Source organism: Notamacropus eugenii, chromosome 3 (genome assembly GCF_028372415.1).
Source record: "Notamacropus eugenii isolate mMacEug1 chromosome 3, mMacEug1.pri_v2, whole genome shotgun sequence".
NCBI lineage: Eukaryota > Metazoa > Chordata > Mammalia > Diprotodontia > Macropodidae > Notamacropus > Notamacropus eugenii.
In genome coordinates, this window is record NC_092874.1 from 209,107,549 (window position 1) to 209,130,968 (window position 23,420).

The 23,420-nt window shown below is 35.4% G+C and overlaps 1 protein-coding gene across 1 annotated transcript in view; it reads left to right on the forward strand.

Moving 5' to 3' along the window:
* Positions 1–23,420, forward strand: part of NET1 (neuroepithelial cell transforming 1) — a 78,390-nt gene that overhangs the window by 29,363 nt on the left and 25,607 nt on the right. The window lies entirely within an intron of this gene.

A 23,420-nucleotide genomic window follows, 5' to 3' on the forward strand; every position in this document is an offset into this window, starting at 1 on the left:
AAAATGGCCAGCATGTAAAAATGAATCTTTTCAGATTTACCTAAATCTAGTTGAGAATTTTTTTTTAATTGTTAATCTGGCGGGGGGGAGGTGGGTGAGGTTCCCCTTTAATATAATGATGAATTCTGTTCAGTATGAGTGGGCATACTGATTTGTGGAATTATTTGCGATATTTGTGATTGTTGTCCTTCGTTCTTGAAGAGGACCAAAATGACATCACCATCATAAAGTCAAGTTTCAATGTGTCCAACTATGACTGATCAGACTAATACGAGCTTAGAATGCTCTACCAGACTGGGTACAGATAGTCCATGTGAACGTTTGGGGTGGATACTCCAAATTTGCACATCCTGTGTTTCCTTTGTGCTATTTCAATTCTGCTTTGCTCATAGAGCACAGCATCATTTCTGATGCGAGCACACCATGTGGAGCGGTCCTGTGCCAGTGTCTCCCATGTCGAACAATCAAATCCGAAGTTCTTGAGAGAGACGTTGAGAGTGTCCTTGTATCACTTCTGACTACCATGTGATTGCCTGCCCCATGCGAGTTCTCCATAAAATAGTCTTTTTGGCAAGCATACGTTTTTCATTCGAACAACATAGCCAGCCCATCAGAGATTTGTGGACTTGTTTGCAATATTTGTAGTATTACATTGGAGGAATTGGTATCATTTCTCCTGCAGTGATGGTTCATCTTTTTATACATTTCACATTACTGTGGTATTGCAGGTCATAAATCAGTTAGAAATTTTGACATCAAATTTTCAGCTGAAAATCATATACATATATATGTATATACATAATTATTGAATTAATATAATGGAATGATTTGTCTTTCTTAAACTAAAGCAATAATAATTGAACTAAAAATTGCATATACAAAATTTAGGTTCCATTATATTTGTAAATTAGAACAGAAAACAACCAAGTTCATATTTGGATACCCATGTTGGAGGTTGCTCTAATGCCAGTATTCTCTTAGATGTTAGAATAGAATGAGACTTTTCAGTTCGTTGAATAGTTAACAGAAGTATATTTAAAAACACAGAGAAAACATGTAATGGAAAGAAAATAAACATTTGGTAAGTGCCTACTATGTACTAGGCACTGTACTAAGCACTTTACAAATAACATCTCATTTGATAAATAATTCTTGATCAATAAGATTGGCACTCAGCTTCTCTAGATGTGGTCCTTTTTATCTCTATATGGAAACTTCTCTGGTCCTCAAGGAAGGACATGATAAATAGAATGGTATTTATAAATCTACCTTAAATCTAAAGTGCCCTGACTGTCTGTGACTGGGACTTTTTATGCCTCTAGGTGTCTGAGGCGCTCAGGTCCTGGGGACAGCTTCATCTCTTTTTAGGAAAAGCTAATCCTCCAGGTTTAGGGAAGGAAGCGGGACCTATAACCCATGTTATAGGTGAGGAAAGAAAATGCTTCAGAGAAACACTGATAACTATTAGTTCTATCACACTACAATTCTTGTGAATCAATTTGTGAAATTCTTGGTGAATCAATTTTGCAAGTAAAAGATAGATGAGGTGAGGCCACTCAATAATTCATCTGAAAAAGTGTTAGTAGACTTTAAGCTCAGTATGAGTCAGCAGTGTGATGTGGCACTCAAAAAGGCTATTTCAGTCTTATGGTACATTTAGAAAGTAATATGTCCTCTGCCCTGCTCCGACTATGTCTGGAATACTGTATTCTCTTCTGTATGTGACAGTTTTGAAGGGTCATTGCTGAGCTAGAATGTCATTTTAGAAATTCACCTAGGATAACAAAATGTCCTCAACATGTAGTTAGTTCATAACATATAATTATTAGCTAAAGGAACTAGGGATATTTAACCTGAAGAAGAGATTTCTTGAGTGAGATATTAGTTATTCTCAGATATTTGAAAGGATTACTATATAGTAGAGTATTAACCACTGAATTTAGACAAAACATCCACAGGAGCCTCAGTTGTTATCTGTAAAATGAGAATAACTAGGCAGGAAGAAAGTGGGGGGGCGGGAAGTAATACATAGATAGCAGAGGACTGGGATAAGAAGAGGTAGTAGTAAAAGTGGGAGTGTATTCCAAGATGCATAGGAAGTGGCTTACACTTAAGAGGCTTATTTAGGAGGAAGATAAAGCTTCAAATTGGGGCAACAGTCCATTCTGGATGGTTCCTAGAGCATATGAAGGGTACTTGTCATCATACTCTGGAAAGTTGAAGTTGGACATGGCTGAGAGTTTATATTCTAGATCTGAGTTAGTAAGTATATGGAGATCAAGTACCCAGAGACCTCATTGTAGCTTTGTAAGAAGAGATAATTTCAGAACATATCTATAAATGAAATATCCAAGCTTGTCAGGGAGATTCCATACTCAGGTAGTTGTGTACTTTGTAAAGTACAAAACACTTGTAAAAATGTAAACTGTTATTCCTTTAGTACTTCACAGATACAAGTCCATGCACAGAGATTAGATTCTGATACCAGAATGAGTTAGTGAATGATCTTAGAGAGTTATGGTCAAAAATTCATCAATCTGTTACCAACCTCATGATAAACCTCTTATAATTTAATTAGGTAAGTCAACAAATGTTGACTAAGTTCTTGCTGTGTTCCAGGCCCTGTTTTAGAGATACAAAGCCTAAGACATAGTTCCCTAACCCAAAGAAGCTTCTATTCTAATAGGGAAGACAGCTATGTAATATAAGATGTTTAGAAGATTACTTGGAAATAATCTCAGAGGAAAGGCACAAGCAGTTGGAATTGGGGGTTGGGGCCTTCTTGCAGAAGGTAGAATTTTATCTGAGTCTTGAAGGAAGACATGAGGCAGATATGAAGAGGGAGTGCATCCCAGTTATAGAGGGTAGTCAGTGAAAAGGCACAAAGTTGGGAAATGAGAAAAAGTAAGAGGGACCAAGTTGCAAAGTTCTTTAAAAGACAAATAGGATTTTATATTTGATCTTAATAGAGCCATGGTCAGATTTTTATTTAAGAAGAATTACTTTGACATCAGAGTGAAAGGTGGACTGGAGTAAGGAGAGATTTGTGACAGACAGACCTTCCAGGAAGTTATTGCAATAGTCTAGATGTGAGGTGATGAGGGCTTGCCTCGGGCAGCATCCAAGGAGAGAAGGAGGCAAGAGAAGTTTGTTGTTCATTTTCAGTAGTGTCTGACTCCCTGCAACCCCATTTGGGTTTTTTTGGAGAGAGATACTGGAGTGGTTTGTCATTTCCTTCTCTAGCTCATTTTACAGATGAGGACACTGAGGTAAACAGGATTAAGTGATTTGCCTAGAGTCACATATCTAATAAGTATCTGAGGCCAGATTTGAACTCTGGAGGACAAGCCTCCCAGTCAAGCACTCTAGCCATTGCACCACCTAGTTGCCCTCTTAAGAGATGTTACCAAGGTAAAATTGACAGGCCTTGGTAAAATATTGGATGGAGGGGGGAGGTGAGGGTGAGAAAGAGTAAGAATTGGAGGATGATGCCTAAATGAGGAACCTGGGAGACTGGGGGTATGTTAGTGCTCTCAACAGTATTAGGGAGTTTTGGAACGAGGGAGGGTTTGGGGGGATGATAATAAGTTTGGAATTGCTAGACATTTTGAGACAGATGAACTGATGCAGAGTGAAGTAAGCAGACCCAAGAAAACAATATATACACTCACTCCAACAGTGTAAATGGAAAAAACAATCATAAAACAATCAAAAGTAAATGTTGCAAAATAACAAGAAACAAACATGGTCCCAAAGAGATGTGATAAAAAATCCTTCACCCTACTCCTTTGCAGAGGTGGGAGTTCAGTGGGCATGGAACACCGCATTTGTTTTCAGATTTTTTTTTAGTGTATTTATTGGTTTTGTAGGTGTTTTTTCTTTTTTCTCTTCCTCTTTTTCTTTATTATGTGGGATGAGTCTAGGAGGGTTGGAAAGGAAGGGATATTGAGATAAGTTTTGTTAATGCCTAAACAAAAGATAGCAATTTAAAAATACTTATTCTTTGCAAACATGGAGAGATAATGACTGAAAGGAAGCAAGCAGGTTGGATGGTAATAGAATATGAATACTGTTCTTTGGGTACTCATAGTGGCCGTGTGAATTGTCTTTAATCACACTTAAGATACAGGGGCAAATAGCACAGAAAGTTCAGACAGGCAGTGAAAGGTTACAGAAATAGACCACATGGAGACTGGAAAGGGGTGGTGGAGGAAAGCAGGAAGCCTAGGGAAGAGAATGGGGAAGGCAGGTACAGAGTACCTCACATAGCCATGTATTAGAGTTAGAAGCATCCAGCATCATGGACCAAGATGGAAATGGAAGAGGGTGGGGGAAGGAGGCCAGAACTCGAGGTTTCATTTTTATAGGTTTTTCTTTTGGGAGAAGGGGGCCACAAACTCATTCATGTCACCTTGACGTTATTCCATTATAATAACAAATTCACATCATCTCAGAATTATCAGTAACCCTAAATGAGTGCTGATCTTACTACAGATACCTGGAACTTATCTGAGATTTACATATCATAGGACAAAAAGGCCCTAAAGCCTAAATGACTTTTCCCAATTTAGCACATAATACCAGGATATGAGTTTTGGTGGATTTTTAATACACTTTGCAAATTATGCTCCTTTGGTATTTGGGACAGTCTGCATGTGAATTTGTAGGCTTCCCTTTGCTTTCCATTTACTTCCTACTATTGTTACTTTATAGAAGCTACTTAAAAACTTTCTATGCTGGGTGGATGCGAAGGGGGCAGTGGTCAGGGGGCCTAGAATAAGGTACAGTTTTGATATATTAGGTCAAATCTTAGAAAGTATCTGTGGGTATCAGCAAAGAATAAATATAGGAGAAACTAAAGGCTCTGTGATTTTGTTTACATGAGGAACTCTCTCTGTGATTTCGCACTTGTACGATCATAGTTTCAGAGCTGCAAGGGACCTTAGAGGCCTTTGAGTCTAAATCATACCATTTTACAAATTAGGAAATTGAAGTACAGAACAGTTAAATCCCTGTACCCAGGGGCAAGATATTCCTAACTCTAAGATCAGCAGTCTGTCCAATAGAAAGAAGGGAAGAAAGGGAGCAAAGAAATTAAAAGCTGGGGATATTAAATAGATAGAAATATAAATATCAATTAGGTGGCACAGTGGATAGAGTGCCTGGCCTGGAGTCAGGAAGGTTCATCTTCCTGAGTTTAAATCTGGCCTTAGGCACTTAACTCGCTCTGTGACCCTGGCCAAGTCACTTAACCCTGTTTGCCAGTTTCCTCATCTGTAAAATGAGCTGGAGAAGGAAATGGCCAACCACTCCAATGTCGCTGCCAAGAAAATCCTAAGTGAGGTCATGAAGAGTCACATGAATGAAATGACTCAACGTCATAATAAATAGAGACAGCTCAGGTTCTCTAGAAGCTTTTGCCAGGGGAAGATAACACATAAAAGAAAATTCTGCTCCAAGCCATATGGAAAGGCCCAGCTGTCCTGGATAGGCTCTTTCTCCATCTCCCTAAGGGATAAAGAAGAGAGGCAAGACAGGGAAGGGCATCTTCTGTGGTGAAAGGAAAAAATGATCATGCGTCATAACACTTGTTCAGTTATGTCCAACTCTTTGTGACTCCATTTGGGATTTTCTTGGCAAAGATACTGGAGTGGTTTGCCATTTCCTTCTACAGCTCATTTTACAAATGAGGAAGCTAAAGCCAACTTGATTAAGTGACTTGCCCAGGGTCACACAGCTAATAAGTGTCTGAGGTGGATTTTACCTTGGTCTTCTGGACTGCAGTCCAGGTACTCTATCTACTGCCCCACCTAGCTACTGGAATTGTTTAAAGCCAAAAAGTTGAAAATAGTTTTCAGTTTTCAGTCTTAACTAGAATAACATAAATATTACATTGAATAGGTATTACACTGAAATGGCATGTAAAAAAAAGCTTGACTGTTTTGAGTAAACAATGAAACATGACCTATTTATTATTACGTGTAAACCCTAAATTAATTTTATTATAATTTAATGTTTCTCATCACTGAACTATGGTCATTTCATATTTTTTTTGTTAGCTAACGTTTTATTATCCTCAGTTGTAAATCCACCTTTACTATTTTATTAGGTTTTAAATGATTCATTTTGAAAAGCACACAATGTTTATCTTTCTCAAGGTGTGTCCTTGTTAGCAGCCCTTGCCATTGTTATCTCCAGAAAACACAAAAGGTACTGTTTACCTTCAGGAAGTAAAGTGATACTCTGTGGAGAAATATTGAGTCAGGCTGTTTCTTAACCAAAGTTCATCAACTGTCATCGTCAGTTATTAACCTGGATTTCTTACAAAATAAACTCCAATACTTAGGAAACAAATGGTAAAAGATAATGTTTTGTGTTAACACTTGTTTAAATTTTTATTTATAATTTATGGAATAAAACAAGCATTTCCATGACAGTGCAATAAAAAAAGATGATTGCGCACAAAATTGCAAATCTGCTATACATAGCCTGCTATTCCTTTCAAATATACAACAAAATTATCATATAAATTTCTTTTTTTCTTCCCTCCCGCCCCCAGAGATAGCTATCATTAGACCCAAAAAGGGGTGTGTGTGTGTGTGTGTGTGTGTGTGTGTGTGTGTGTGTGTGTAAAATTATTCTATACTTCTACTTACGAGTTTGCTCTCTGGACGCAGATAACATCTTTCTTTATATATCCTTTAGAGTGAATTTGAATATTTGCAATATTCAGAATAACTTATTCGCCCAAAGTTGTTCTTAAAACAGTATCGCTGTTACTGCATGTGGTGTTTCCTTGGTTCTGCTCATTTTGCTCCTGGTTATTTTGTGCAAGTCCTTCCATGTTTTTCTGAAATTGTTGTGCTCATCATTTCTTATAGCACAGTAGTATTCCATCACAATCATAAACCATAACTTGTTCAGTCATTCCCCAAATGATGGACATCCAGTTCTTTGCTACTACAAAGAGAGTTGTTGTAAACATTTTAGAGCATAATAGGTTTTTTTCCTTCTTCCCTAATTATCTTCAGAAATGGTCTAAGGTGATTTAATAACTCTTTGGGAAAAATTCCAGATTGCTCTCCAAAATGGTTGGGTCATTTCACCAACAATGAATTAGTGTTCCAATTTTTCTGTATCATCTTGCAACATTTGTTACTTTCCCCTTCTATCATTTTAGCTGATCTGGGTAGGTGTAAAATAACATCTCAAGGTTATTCTAATTCACATTTCTCTAATTAATAATGTTTTAGAGCATTTTTATATGACTATTAATTTTTGATTTCTTCACCAGAAGATTGCCTGTTTATATCCTTTGACCATTTATCAATTGGGGAATGACCTGTATTATAGATTTTACAAAGTTCTTTATATATTTTAGATATGAGACCTTTATCTAATAAACTACGTATAAATTATTTTCTGCTATCCTTCTGATCTTGGCTACATTTGTTTTATTTATACAAAACTTTTTTAATTTCATGTATTCAGAATTATTCATTCTACATCTACATTTTACATTTTGCTCTCTACCTCTTGTTTATTCATAAACTTTTTGCCTATCCATAAGTCTGATAAGTAATATGTTCTATGTTCTTCTAATTTTCTTATAAAATCTCTTTATATCTAGGTCATATGTCAATTTTGGCTGTATTGTGGTAAATGGTGTAAGATATTGGTCTATGCCCAGTTATTTTTTCTCAGTATTTTTCTTCTTCAGCCTCTCTTTTCAACCTATCCTTGTTATATTGTCTTCTCCCCTTACCCTCTTATTATTTTACCTACCCCTCTAAAAGTCCATTCATTATCCTTTATTATCCTATGTCTTCACTCCACCCTCCTAATCTTAATCTGTGTACCCTTCTGAGAGTCTCTCCCACTACATCCCCCAATTTTTTACCTCTCTAGAAATTCAGAAGGTTTCTAAACCTTAAACCTAAAGAGTAAGGTTCCAATATTATCAGCCCATCATCACCCCTGCCAGCTTCCTCTGTGTTAGTTCTTCCTTTCAATTCCTATTTTCATGAAATAATTTCTCCTTTTAATTTTTTCCTACCCATTTTTTAAAATTTTAATTATTTTATTTGTTTTCAGTTTTCAACAATCACTTCCTTAAGTCTTAAATTTTCTCCCCCTTCCTCTATGCTTCTTCCCCAAGACAGCATGCAATGTTATATGGGTTCTACACATACATTCTTATTAAACACATTTTCACATTAGTCATGTTGCATGGAAGAATTAAAGTGAATGGGAAAAACCATAAGAAAACAAAACAAAACATAATGCAGGAGAAAATAGTCTGCTTTATTCTGTGTTCTGATTCCATAGTTCTTTGTCTGGATGTGGATGGCATTTTGCCTAAAAAGTCCTTTGGGGATTGTTTTGGTTCCTTGCTTTGCTGTGAAGGGTTAAGTCTATCAGAAACAGTCCTTGCGCACTGTGGCTGTTACTGTATACAATGTTCTCCTGGTTCTGCTCATTTCACTTAGCATCAGTTCATATAAGTCCTTCCAGGCCTGTTTGAAGTCCTTCTGTTCATCATTTCTTATTGCACAAGTATTCCATTACATTCATATATCACAACTTGTAAAGCCATTCCCCAGTTGATGGACATCCCCTCAATTTCCAGTTCTTGGCCACCACAAACAAAGCTACTATAAATATTTTTGTACATGTGGGACCTTTTACCATTTTTATGATCTTTTTGTGATACAGTCCCAGAAGCAATATTGCTGGGTCAGAGGATATGCACATTTTTGTAGCCCTGTGAGCATAGTTCCAAATTGCTCCCCAGAATGGTTGAATCAGCACACAGCTCCACCAACAAAGAATTAGTGTTCCAACTCTCCCACATCTTCTCTGACATTTATCATCTTCCTGTTTTGTCGTGTTAGCCAGTCTGATAGGTGTGATGTGGTACCTCAGAGTTGTTTTGATTTGTATCTCTCTAATCAATAGTGATTTAGAGCATTTTTTCATATGACTATAGAGAGATTTAATTTCTTCCTCTGAAAACTACCTGTTCACATCCTTTGACCATTTATCAATTGGAGAATTACTTGTATTCTTGTAAATTTGACTTTTAGAACTACTTCATCATACACAACTTAGCCCCAGCTTTTCTTTCAAACTACCTTAGTAAGGATAAGTTTTAAAAATACTATTACTAATGATAACTAATATTAATAACATATATGTGTATCATAATTAAACAGACTTTAATCAGTGCCATATGATCTTTAATGATTTCCTTACATTTCTTCTAGATCTTATATCAGATTTTCCATTGAGTTCTAGTCTTTTTGTTACAAATTCCTGAAAGTTTTTCAGTTCGTAACATGTCCATTTATTTTTCATTCAGTATTATACTCAACTTTGCTGGATAAGTTATTCTTGGATGCAACCCCAGCTCCTTTGCTTTTTGAAATACAATATTTAGGAAAATGGATCTCTCTTTTTTTTAAACCTAAGTAGTATGTTTAAAATATCACTGTTCAAAAGTCAGTAAACCTAGAATAAGAAGGGAAGCAAGGGTGGGAGTAGGAGTGCTAGGAATATCTTGATATTAACTATTTCTGATATCCAAGCTATGTATGGAATAGAATTTACAAGACCAAAGGCAGGCCCCCAATGGATAAGTGGTCGAAGAATATGAACATACAGTTCTTAAAGGAAAACTTACCATCATTATCCAATGAAAAATTGTTCTGCATCACTAATAAGAGAAATGAAAATGAAAGCAACATTGAGGTTTCAATTCGCATGCAAGCAAATAGATTGACAATGTTGGAGGGGCTACAGAAAAGTAGACCCTGTTGGAGCTGTAAATGGAGCTTTCCATTCCTAAAAACAATTTGACCTTATCGTTTTGTTGTTGTTGTTAACTAAAATGTTTGAACTCTTAAACCAACAAATCGCACTACTAGGCATAAACACCAGCAAGGTTAAAAAACAGAAACAAGGGTCCCAAAATATTCATAGCAGCACATGAAAACAAATGCACAATGATTAGAGAATGAATAAATTAATTGTTTCATTAGTGTTTTATAATATCACTACATTGTAAGAAGTGTTGAATTTGAAGTCCAAGAAGCATAGGAATACTTAGATGAACTGATAGAGTGAATTAAGACAAAATAATAAAACAATGTTTACAATGACTATCGTGTTGTCATTGGAAGAATACAATAAAAAATAAAACTTAGATCTGTATGATTTTAATGAGGAAATTTAGCCTAGAAGAAATGAGTATCTTACTCTCCTTTTTGCAGAGATGGTGCATTATGGGTATGAAACATTTCCCATATTGTCAAGATTCCACATACCCATCCCCTTCTTCATCAGGGATGACTCTCTGGGTTTGAAAAACAAAGGGAGAAGGGTTGTATTTGATAATGAAGGCAGAAGAAAATCAAAAGCTGTCAGTAATAATTTAAAAGGTACAATCTGTTTCATTGTTTTAAGGCAAATCATTTTTTTAGATATGCCACAATTCTGAATGGATTATAATTTCCTTTTATTAATAAAATAAAAACAAATTCATGAGCAAGTGAGATTAGTTAGTCAAGACCATGCCTGTACAACCCGTAGCCCATGGGTTGTGCAGGCCTAGTCATGAAAGATTCCTTTATGTAGGGAGTGTAAGAGATGACAGAGCTCTGATTAATGGAAAAACCAGTGAAGTTCTTAGAACTAAGAGATAAGTGAAACATACCCTCAGAGAAATGGAGAAAACTACCAGGACAGAAAATGTATAAAACCCTTTTTAGATATGGTCACTATTGGGGATGGGTGTGTGTGTGTGTGTGTGTGTGTGTGTGTGTGTGTGTGTGTGTGTGTCTTGTCACAAGAGAGGATTAAATGTAGGGGTGATGGGGAAAGATAGAGAAAGGAACATACATGGAGGAAGTAATAAAAAAGTAACTTGAGGGTATTATTTCAATTTTCTGGCTAAAATAGAAGTTTCATATGAGCCCTTTGATCTAAATTAGTTGCTTTTAATCAACCAATCAGTATTTATTAATCACCTACCATATGCCAACCACTGTGTTGGCCACTGGAAAAAGATGAACAGAGAATTAAATAATTCATTCTTACAAGGAGTAGTTTACGGTTTAATAGACAAATACATTTAAATATTGTATGTATATGTAACAAACATGAAGTTACTACAAATATATGGGATAGGAAAGCATTTAAGCAATCATGAAGAAGATGATGCTTAAACAACATCTTAAAGAAAGAGAGGGATTGCATATTCTAGACCTGAGAGTTTACATTTAGTCCTAAAAGCAATAGAAAGGCCCTGGAGTCGGTTGGGTAGGGGAGTGACATGGTCAGACTTATGCTTAAGGAAAATTGGGCTAAAGTGATGACACACAAGGCAGGGAGACCAAGGAGATGATTCATGATTGAGAAGGATGGGGGGGGGAGCCAAGATGGCGGAGTTAACAGCATGCACTTTCCAGAGTGCTGCTCTCAACCCAGCCAAATAACTGTGAGAACATGGCTCTAAACAAATTCTGAAGCTACGGAACCCACAGAATGATGGAGTGAAGCAAATCTCTAGCCCAAGACAGCCTGGAAGGTTGCTGGGAAGTGTCTGTCATGCCACGCAGGAGGCAGGGCGCAGTCCAGCTTGGGCTGTGCTGGCACAAACAGGACCTGAGCAGGCCTTAGGGAGACTGAATTTCTTGCACCTGTGGCAGTTTCCAGACTTCAGGACCCCAAAACGCCGAGAACAAATTGGAAGGTCAGTGGAAAAAGCCTGTGGGACCAGTGTGGGAGAGTAGAGTGGTCTAGCAGCAGGGGCGGAGACAGAGACTTTCTGGAGCTCTAGGCCCAAAGATTGTGGGAGAATTCAGTGGCTGACGGCCCACCCCCACTGAAAGCAAAGATCTACCTTGACAAAGAACTCAAAAGTCAAGTAAATGGCTGAGGAAATGAGCAAAAACCAGAAAAAGAATCAGACTATAGAATCTTACTTTGGTGACAAGGAAGACCAAAGCATGCAAACGGAAGAAAACAAAGTCAAAACTCCTGCATCCAAAGCCTAGAAGAAAAATATGAATTGGTCTTAGGCCAATGAATTGGTCTTAGGCCATGGAAGAGCTCAATAAGGATTTTGAAAATCAAGTTAGAGAAGTAGAGCAAAATTGGGAAGAGAAATGAGAGTGATGCAAGAAAATCATGAAAAAAGGGTCAATTCCTTGCTAAAGGTGATCCAAAAAAATGCAGAAGAAAATAACACTATAAAAAAATAGACTAACCCAAATGACAAAAGAGATCCAAAAAGCCAATGAAGAGAAGAATGCCCTAAAAAGCAAAATTGACCAGATGGAAAAGGAGATCCAAAAGCTCACTGAAGAAAATAATTCCTTAAAGAGAAGGATAAATAGTGCTGTTTAAGATGCTGTTTATACAAGCATAAGATATATTTCAATATTCTTTTTTTCTTTTTTTAGATAGTATTTTATTTTTTCCAATTACATGTAAAGACAATTTTTAATGTTCATTTTTTGTAAAATTTTGAGTTCCAGATTTTCTCCCTCCTTTTTTCCTTAAGATTGCGAGCAATTTGATATAGGTTATATTTATGAAATTATATAAAACATATTTCCCCCATTTGTCATGTTGTGAAAGAAGAAACAGGTCAAAAGAAAAGAAACACAAAAGAAATAAAGTGAAAATAGTATGCTTCAATCTACATTCAGACTCTATCCAAATTCTTTCTCTGGATGTGGATAGATTTTCCATCATTTGGGTTGTCTTGGGTCATTATGTTGCTGAGAAGAACTAAGTCAGTCATAGTTGATCATCACACAGTATTGCAGTTACTATGTACAGTGTTCTCCTTGTTCTGCTCATTCCACTTTGTTTCAGTTCATGTAATTCTTTCCAGGTTTTTCTAAATGCCTTCTGCTTCTCATTTCTTATAGCACAATAGTATTCTATTACATTCATATACCACAACTTGTTCAGCCATCCCCCAATTAATGGATATCTTTTCAATTTCCAATTCTTTACCACCACAAAAAGAGTTGATATAAATACTTTCTCTACATGTAAGTCCTTTTCCCTTTTTTATGATCCCTTTGGGATACAGACCTAATAGTGGTATTGCTGGACCAAAGGGTAAGCAGAGTTTGGTTGCCCTTTGGATTTACTTTCAAATTGCTCTTCAAAATGTTTAGATCAGTTCACAAATCTACCAACAGTGTGTTAGTATCCCAATTTTCCCTTACTTTAACACTTATCATTTTCCTTTTCTGTCATATTAACCAAACTGATAGGTGTGAAGTTATGTCAGAGTTGTTTTAATTTGCATTTCTTCAATAGCGATTTAGAGCATTTCTTCATATGACTATAGATAACTGATTTCTTTGTATGAAAACTGACCATTTATCAATTGGGGAACAAATTGTATTCTTATAAATTTGATTCAGTTCTTTATATTTTTGAGAAATGAGGCCTTCATCAGAGACACTTGCTGTAAAAATTGTCTCCCAGCTTTCTGCTTTCCTTCTAATTTTGGTTGCATTGGTTTTGTTTGTGCACATTTTTTTTAATTTAATGTAATAAAAATTATCCATTTTGCACTTCATAATATTCTCTGTCTTTTTTTTTTGGTAATAAATTCTTCCCTTCTCCATGGATCTGACAAGTAAACTATTCTTTGCTATCTGATTTGCTTATGGTATTACTCTTTATGTCTAAATTACGTACCCATTTTGACCTTATCTTGGCATATGGGTTAAGATATTAGTCTATACCTAGTTTCTTCAACTTTTCCAGTTTTCCCAGCAGTATTTGTCAGATAGTGAGTTCTTATCTCACAAGCTGAGATTTTTACATTTATCAAATCCTAGGTTACAATGATCATTTGCTACTGTCTTGTGTATCTAATCTATTACACTGGTTCACTGCTCTGTTTCTTAGTCAGTACTATGTAGTTTTGATGATTGCTACTTACTAGTGTAATTTTAGATCTGTTATGGCTAGGTAATCTTTACTTGCATTTTTTTCATTAATTCCTTTATTTGTTTTACCTTTTGTTCTTCCAGATGAATGTTGTTATTGTTTCTAGATCTACAGAATAATTTTTGGTAGTTTGATTGGTGTGGCACTGAATAAGTAAATTTAGGTAGAATTCTACTTTTTATTATATTGGCTCATGAGCAATTGATATTTTTCCATTTGTTTGGATCTGATTTTATTTGTGTGAAAGTGTTTTATAATTACATTCATGTAGTTCCTAGGTTTGTCTTAGCAGTTAGATTCCCAAGTATTTTATGTTATCTAGTTATTTTAAATGGAGTTTCTCTATCTACCTCTTGCTGCTGGGCTTTGTTGGTAATATATAGAAATGTTGCTGATTTATGTGGGTTTATTTTATATCCTGTAACTTTGCTGAAGTTATTAATTATTTCAACTAGTTTTTTAGTTGATTCTTAGGATTCTCTAAGTATAGCATTATACATTTGCAAATGTTTCCTCAATTTCTTTTTCTTCTCATCGCTCAAGCTAACCCATTTCTAGCACAGTATCAAACAACAGTGATGCTTCACCCCTGATCTTATTGGAAAGGCTTCTAGCTTATCCCAATTACAGATAATGCTTGCTGATGATTTTAGACAGATTTTGAGGAAAGTACCATTTATTCCCATGCTGTCTAGTGTTTTTAATAGGAATGGGTGCTGTATTTTGTCAAAAGCTTTTTCTGCATCTGTTGAGATAATCATGTGATTTCTGTTACTTTTGTTATTGATTTGGTCAGTTATGCTGATAGTTTTCCTAATATTGAAGTAGCCTTATATTCCTGGTATAAATCTCACCTAGTGATAATGTATGATCCTGGTGAGATACTCCTTGTAATCTCATTAAGGAAATTAGTCTATGGTTTTCTTTCTCTGTTTTGGCTCTTCCCAGTTTAGGTATCAGCACTATATTTGTGTCATAAAAGTAATTTGGTAGGACTCCTCTTCACCTCTTTTCTCTATTAGAATTAATTGTTCTTCAAATGTTTCGTAGAATTCTCTTTTAAATCCATCTCTGGTGATTTTTTCTTAGGGAGCTCTTTGGTGGTTTGTTCAAAATTTTTTTTTTCACTGAAGTGAGGTTATTTAAGTATTCTATTTCCTCTTCTGTTAATCTGTACAGTTTATATTTCTATAAATAGTTACATTTCACTTATGTTGTCAGATTTATTAGCATACAATTGAACAAAAATTACTTTAGTTTCCTCTTCATTGGTGGTGAATTCATCCTTTTAATTTTTGATACTGGTAATTTGGTTTCTTTTTTAATTAAACTTTTTTATTAATTAATTTAATTAATCAAATTAATCTTTTTCATAAAACCAAATCTAAATTTTATTTATTAATTCAATGGTTTTCTTACTTTAAATTTAATTAATGTCTCCTTTGATTTTCAGGAGAAACAAATGTTGTTTAATTGGGGGTTTTTAATTTGTTTTTTCCCTCACTTTTTAAATCTACCTTTCTGTGGCCCTTATCAAATTTAATTTTTATTGCATCATGATCTGAAAAGGATACACTTAATCTTTCTGCATTTGATTGTGTTGCCCTAATACATGATCATTTTTTGTGTCAGTGCCATATACCAACGAGAAAAAGGTATATTCTCCTCTATCCCCATTCATTTTTCTTCCAGTCTATATCCTAACTTTTCTAAAATGCTGTTCACCTCCTTAACTTCTTGTTTATATTGTGGTTAAATTTATATAGTTCTACAGGGGAAATTTGAGGTGCCCCACAGTTTTATTGCCTATCCCCTCCTGTAATTCCTTCTGTAATTTAGCTTCTCCTTTAGAAATTTGGATGCTATACGTTTTGTTGCATATATGTTTAGTATTGATTGTCCATAATCCTTTCAGCATCATTGTCCATAGTACCTTTTAGCAAGATATAGTTTCCTTCTATATCTCTTTTAATTAGATGTAGTTTTGCTTTTGCTTTTGCTTTGCCTAAGATCATAATTGCTACCCCTGCTTTTTTTTTCACTTCAGTTGAAGCATAACATACTTTCCTCTAGCCTTTTCCCTTTACTCTGTGTATCTCTCTGCTTTAGGTGTTTCTTATAAACAATGTATTGTAGGATTTTGATTTTTAATCCACTCTGCTATCCATTTTCATTTTATGGAAGAGTTCATCCTGTTCACATTCACAGTTATGATAACTACCAGTGTATTTCTCTCCATCCTGTTTTCTCCCTGTTTATACTTTTCTCTCTTTTCCTTCACCCTGTCCTGTCTCACCATTGTTTTGCTTCCAACCACTACCTCCCTCAGTATGCCAGTCTCCCTTCCCCTCCTACTTCATTTTAGGGTAAAACAGATTTCCATACACAAATGAGTGTGTACTTTGTTCCCCCTCAGCCAAATCTGATGAGAGTAAGGTTCAAACAATGTTCATTCTCCCTCCATTGTTTCCCTCTACTGTAAAAGATCTTTCTCACCTCTTCATGTGATATAATTTACCCTATTCTGCCTCCTCCTTCTCCCAGTATATATAGTCCTCTTTCTCACCCCTTAAATTTTTTTTTATATCATCTCATCAAAGTCAATTTATATCCACACCCTCTATTTATATTCTTTCTAACTAACTGCCCTAATAGAGATGCAGTTCTTGAGAGTTCTAATTGTCACCTCCCCAGGGGGGGCATGTAAACAGTTTAACCTTATTGAAGAACCTATGTTTTCTCATTGCTGTTTACCTTTTTATGTTTCTCTTTATCTTGTATTTGAAAATCAGATTTTTCCATTTACCTCTGTTCTTTTCATGAGGGATGTTTGAAAGTCCCCTATTTCAATGAATGTCCATTTTTTTCCCCTTGAAAGATTATGCTTAATTTTCCTGGGTAGTTGATTCTTAGTTGTAATCTAACCTCCTTTATCTTATGGAATATTATATTTTAAGCCCTTTAGTCCTTTAATGTATTAGTTGTTAAATCCTGTATAATTCTGACTGTGACCGCTGCAATATTTGAACTATTTCTTTTTGGCTGTTTGCAGTATTTTCTCCTTGACCTGAGAATTCTGAAATTTGGCTATAATATTCTTGGAAGTCTTCCTTTTGGGATCACTTACAAGAGGTGATTGGTGGATTCTTTAAATTACTATTCTAACCTCAGGTTCTAGCATATCAGGGCATTTTTTCCTTGATAATTTTTTGAAAGATGCTGTCCAGGATCTTTTTTTGGCTATAGTTTTCAGGTAGTCCAGTAATTCTTGAATTATCTCTACTGGATTTAATTTCTAGGTAAGTTATTTTTCCAATGAGGTGTTTTTCATTTTGTTCTATTTTTTAATTTTTTTTTATTTCGATTGACTGATTCTTGATGTTTCATAGAGTCATTGGCTCCCATTTGCCCAATTCTCATTTTTAAGGAATTAGTTTCTTCAGTTAACTATTGTGCCTTCTTTTCCATTTGGTGCATTCTGCTTTTCAAAGTTCTTTTCTTTAGTGGATTTTTGTACCTGTTTTTCCATTTGGCTAATTCTACTATTTTTTTTGGAGGGGAAAAGGCAAGGCAGTTGGGGTTAAGTGACTTGCCTGAGGTCACACAGGTAGTGTCAAGTATCTGAGGCCAGTTTTGAACTCAGGTCCTGCTGACTCCAGGGCCATACTGTGCCACCTAGCTGCCCCTATTAATGCTACTTTTTAAGGAGTTGTTTTTCTTCAGTGAATTTTTTTTATATCCTTTTCCCTTTTTTGTGCTTCATTTATCAAGCTGTTGACTCTTTTTTAATGATTCTCCTGCATACCTCTGATTTTTGTTTTTGCCTCAATTTTTCTTCTCCCTCTCTACTTGATTTTTAAAATCTTTTTGAGCTCTCCCAGGAGGACTCTTTGGGCCTGAGACCAATTCATATTCTTATCAAGGCTTCTCATGTCGGTGTTTTGACATTGTTGTCCTGGTTTGATCTTCCCTATCACAATAATAGCTATGTATGGTCAGGGCTTTTTGTTGTTGCTGTTGGGATATGGGGAGTGTTACTCATTTTCCAGCCTATTTTGTGACTTTCAGAATTGAGCCCTGGACCAGGACCTCAGGGGCTAATGACTTAGCTGCTGCACTGAACTGGAGTCCTCATGTGCGCAGCTGGCCTGCTGAGCCAGAACCACAGAGCCTTGGTTGCTGATCTGGACTGGGGCAAGAGGCTCAGATTTGCCTGGCCACCACCTTCACTGGGCTATGCTTGTCTTTCACCCAAGTGAGACAGACCTTTCCTGCAGTCCTTCTAAGTTATCTTGGGCTAGAAAATTGTTTCACCTTTTCCTTTTGTAGATTCTTTTGCTCCAGAATTTGTTTTGAGGCTTGGTTGAAAGTTGTTTTGAAGGAATTGGAGAGACTTTAGTCAACTTCCTGCCTTTTCTCTGCCATTTTGGCTCTGCCTCTATATTTCAGAATTAAGTAGATTTATGATTTCATCATTGTGGATACTCCCTCCAGCTGTGCAGATCACAACCTATGCATCCAGTGAGATCCTAAACTCCTATAAATCTTCCTTAAAAGAGTTAATCAACATGTACTAGGCACCTCCCTCTAGGTCTTACTTGCATTCAGAACAGGATGCAGACTATCCATCTTTCAGTAATCTTTTTACTCTACTTGACCAGTCCATCTTTAGTTATACACCATTTCTTCTTTATAGATTGATAATATATTGTAGCCTATTTAACCTGTTTCTTGCTTTCAGATAGCCCGCATTATTAATTCTTTGGAAAATGTGGTATTCAGTGGTTTGTCGTCATGTAGCATCAATGGAAATATTTTAAAATGTTAAAAACATAGCCTTGTATGTTATGGAGAAGTTTGTGATTGTTGAAAGGGAGTTGTAGAATTTCCCAATTCCTATTCTAGTTCACTTTCTTATTATTCAGTTGAGGAGCCAATTCACTTTTCATCTTTACTATATGTACTAGTGGATCAGCTCAATGAGTTACCCATCCAGTTGTCTAGACTGGTTGTCTCCAAAGTGGGGTTCGTGTATTTCAAAAGATGCACAAGATATTAAACTGAAGTTTTGGAAAGAAAATATTAGAACTTCTAATTTTACCTAAAAAGAATGAAATTGAGCTTTACACTGGTGCTCTCATTTAGTCTTTATGTTAGATATTCATGTGTCATGTATGGTACTCAAAGTATCTTGAAGAAAGAGTGTAGAAGGATTGACAGTGATGCCTTTACTAGTTCTTTTATTTTCAGCATGTTGTAATATATTGCCACTTATGTATGCCCTGTCAAATAGATTTGAAGATTGCCTTATCTAGTTTTTACTAACTGTAATAAAATGGACAAGTGGCTTTAAAAGCTTCCTGTAAATAAAATGCAGATTGAAGATGATACTAATAATGAAAGCATAAGAGAACAACAAGAAAATGACAGAATTGGCATCTCCTTCCTCTGGTACAAGTTCTTTGTCATCCACGTATAAAGAAATATAAACAACAAAAATCTAATCAGGTCTGATAAGTCAGCCTAAATAATTTGGAATTGCCAGGGATTTGAAATAAAGATTGCAGGAAGACCTGAATTCAAATTCAAATTTGACCTCAAAGCTTTGTGTCCCTGGACAAATCATTTGAGCTCTCTCTGCCCCAGTTTCCTCGTCTGTAAAATGAGGACAGTAATAGCAGCTACCTCCCAGTGTTGTTGTAAGGGTGAAATGAGATAATATTTGTAAAGTGCTTACTTAGCACATTTCCTGTATAAATGTTAGCTTCTCCTCTTCCTCCTCCTCTTCATACTCCTTCTTTTATCCTCCTTTTCCTAATAATAATAATTATAAATTATATCCACTATCCTTAGCACTGAACCACTCCCTTTGTGCATATTTTGCATTGAGATATCACCTAAAAATATTATGAAGCCATCATGATTAGCAAGATATTTAAAAGCTTGTGCTATTCTTTCAGCAGTGTTTAAAGTCATGTGGTACTCAGTCCAGTGCTTTACAAAATTTTACAAAATTAATTTTGCAAACTTAGTTATATATGTTTAGAAGCCTCTTTGGGGTTTTCTTAATAGCACATGAGAGCCACAAACCATTGGGGGAACATTTTTGTAAGATTTTACATGAAAAACAATATGATAGCCAAAAATAAAGTACATTTCTTTTTCAGCAAAGACACAGAGCATTGCTAAAGATGTGAATAAATGGACCTTAAAAGAACTTATGCAGTATAGGAGATTTGTTATAGACTTGAATGAAAATACAGATGTTTCTAACATCTGAATTTATGATATTTGCTAGATTCTGTTTCAGTAAAGAAATACTCAAAGAACTGTTTTCTCCCCTGATCCACTAAAACAGTGATATGTCAGAGAGATAAATTTTGAGGAGTAAATGACTTTTTGCATGCAAATCATATGGGGAGTGACTGAACAAAATATATTATCTAATTTAATTAATACTTTCGTGCCATAAGAAATTATGGAGATCATTCAGGGAAAAAAATTTGGAAGACTTGTAAGAACCAATCCAGAATGAAATGAATAGAGCTAGGACAACAATTTATGAAATACTTAAGTACTCTCATCAACTCATTGATCACCCATGATTCCAGAGACTGAAAATGAAGAATGTATAACCTTCTGAAACAGGTGGTTGACTAAATATACAGAATGAGATACACATTTTTGACATGGCCAAGATTGGAATTTGTTTTGCATGACTATGCATATTTATTACAAAGATTCTTCTCTCAATTCCTCCATTCTTCCTTCTCTCCTTTTCTTCCTTCACTCCCTTCCTACCTGTCTGTATGACTCTGGACTTCACCATGCCCCAGTAACCTTTTTATTCTGCAAGATCAGTTCAGTCCTGGAGCTCATCCCATCAGGACCGCCTTACCCCTTTCCTTTTTCCCTCTAATTGAAGAGTGAGGAACTTGTCCCAGAACCTCCAATTAAGGAGAGGCACCTAGGCTAACTGTCCCTTCACTTACCACTACATGCACTCTTCTTGACTCCATCATGTCCTCATATGCTGCCCAGCCCCTTTGCTTCTCATGTCCCACTTTTCAGTTTCATTTCATGTAATATCTTCTCCCATTAGATTGTAAGCTCCTTGCTTTGTATCCCCAAAACTTAGCACAGTGCTTGACATTTAGTAGGTGCTTAATAAATGCTTATTGTCTAACTGACTTCCTTTTGGTAGGATATAAGATTTGGGGGCAAAAAATTAGGTCCTTGCTTAGTAAAAAAAAAAATTAATTTAAAAAAGTAAATTAATTTTTATGAAAAAAAATTGTATGTGTACTCACTAATAGAATGACTGCTTTGACCAGAATTGATAAAATGGTCTGGAAAAAGATTATAGAAATAGAATGTGGAATTCATTCATGGACAAGCCATTGCAACAAAGATGTTGGAACCATACTCTGCAATAAAAGTATAACCTTTGGAATTAGAGCTATGCAATAAAAATAAGTATTTATGTAGTTCTTTACTATGTGCAATTATTATCTCATTTTATCCTCACAACAACCCTGGTAGGTAGGTGCTAGAATCCTATTTTACAGGTGAGGAAACTGAAGCAAGCAGAACTTAAGTAACTTATGCAGGGTCACACAGCTTAAGTAAGTGTCTCATATCATGTTTGAACTGAGATCTCCCTGATGGCAGGCCCAGCACTCTTATCTACTGTGTTACCTAGCAGCTAATTCTTTGCAATGAGGTAGAGAGTTACTTTGAAAATCTTCTGTATCATCCAGAGGTTCAGTGGTTATCTCACAGCAAAATACTTAAAAGAACTGTTGAACTTAAAGATAAGTTACACATACTGAAAAGAAGTGTTTCAAACTTACTGGACTTTTCTATGATGGCAAGTTTCTATTGATAGTATGCTATTTTTTGTAGTAGCAAATATTTTTGAAAAAGGTAAACATGGATACCCTCCCTTCAAGGAAAGAGAGATATGTGCATATGGAAGGAGCATTTTGAAAATGGATGTGTACAAACATTTTCATTTTTAGATTATTTTATTGACCAAAATGATATGTTATCTAGAAAAACTATCATATGTGTACCCTTAAACTGGTACAGTACTTGTAGCCTGTTTACAAATCTTCTGGAGAGTTTTAAGTGGGTTTTGAACCTAATTGTTAAAAAAAAAAAATGTAATACCTTCTAATCAGTTTTCAAGAATAACTGATAAATATTAGGGAAAATGGAAACAACTTTGCTGAATTCCAACAAAAACTTCTGTGTAATTAGTGAATACAGTTGTAAATATATCATTTTTTCAGTAAGTACAACCAGCCATGTATTTCTTCCATTTGAATTTTTCTGAGTCATCTTTTTCAGCTATGTATCAATTAAATATCATGCTAAGCTGCATATTTAACTGTGTCCAAATAAACTGAACTTAAAGTAATTCAGAGGTGTGATTCTATCACAAAATGTTAAATCAAGATTTTAAAACATACTGAAGCATATTCAATCACATTAATTTCATCAAAACTATTAATAATAGTTTTAAATAGTTTTTAAACTATTGTTTATTTAACCTAATCATTTAAAAAATTTCTTGATTTGTTTTATAATATATACATAATAAGCTACTTATAAAAAGTTGTATATGTATATAATAATATATAAATGTATGTAATTATATATACATATCCATTGTGCTCAAAAATTTTTTTACTGACAAAAGTATGTGATCAAAAACATTTGACGACCACTTACCTAGAAAATAGATATTTTTCATCCACGTGAAGTTTTTCTTTTGAAGAATTTTTAAGTTCCATTCATGGTGATGGGATATATAATCTGACAGCTAAGATATATTGGGAGGAAGGAGTGATAGAAACAGGGGACATGAAATTTTACATAAAGATCCCTGTGGTCTGTATATTCATTTTTTTGTTCAGTCATGTCTAACTCTTCCTGACTCCATGGTCCATAGTATACCAGGCTCTTCTATCCTTCAGTATCTCCTGAAGTCTGTCCAAGCTCAAGTTCATTGCTTCCATGACACTATCCATGGCCCCTTCTCCTTCTGCTTTCTTTCTCAACATCAGGGTCTTTTCCAGTGAGTCCTAAATTCCACTGAGTCCCGCCATACATGTGGCCAAAGTTTTTCAGCTTCTGTATTTGTCCTTCCAGTGAAGGTTGTTATTATTGTTGCATTGTTTCAGTTGCCTTTTTGAGGATGAGTTTTTCTGGTTCCAAGCCCAGTGCTCTATCCATCTAGTGCACCATCTGGCCACCCATTCAAATGAATAGTCTGAATTATGTTCTTTAATTTGTTGTCTGATTTGATCTACTTGCTGTCCAAGAGACTAGCAAAAATCTTCTCTAGCACCACAATTCAAAAGTATCAATTCTGTGGTGTTCAGCCTTCCTTATTAGTCCAGCTATGTGTAAACCCTCATCAGAAAGTCATTTTG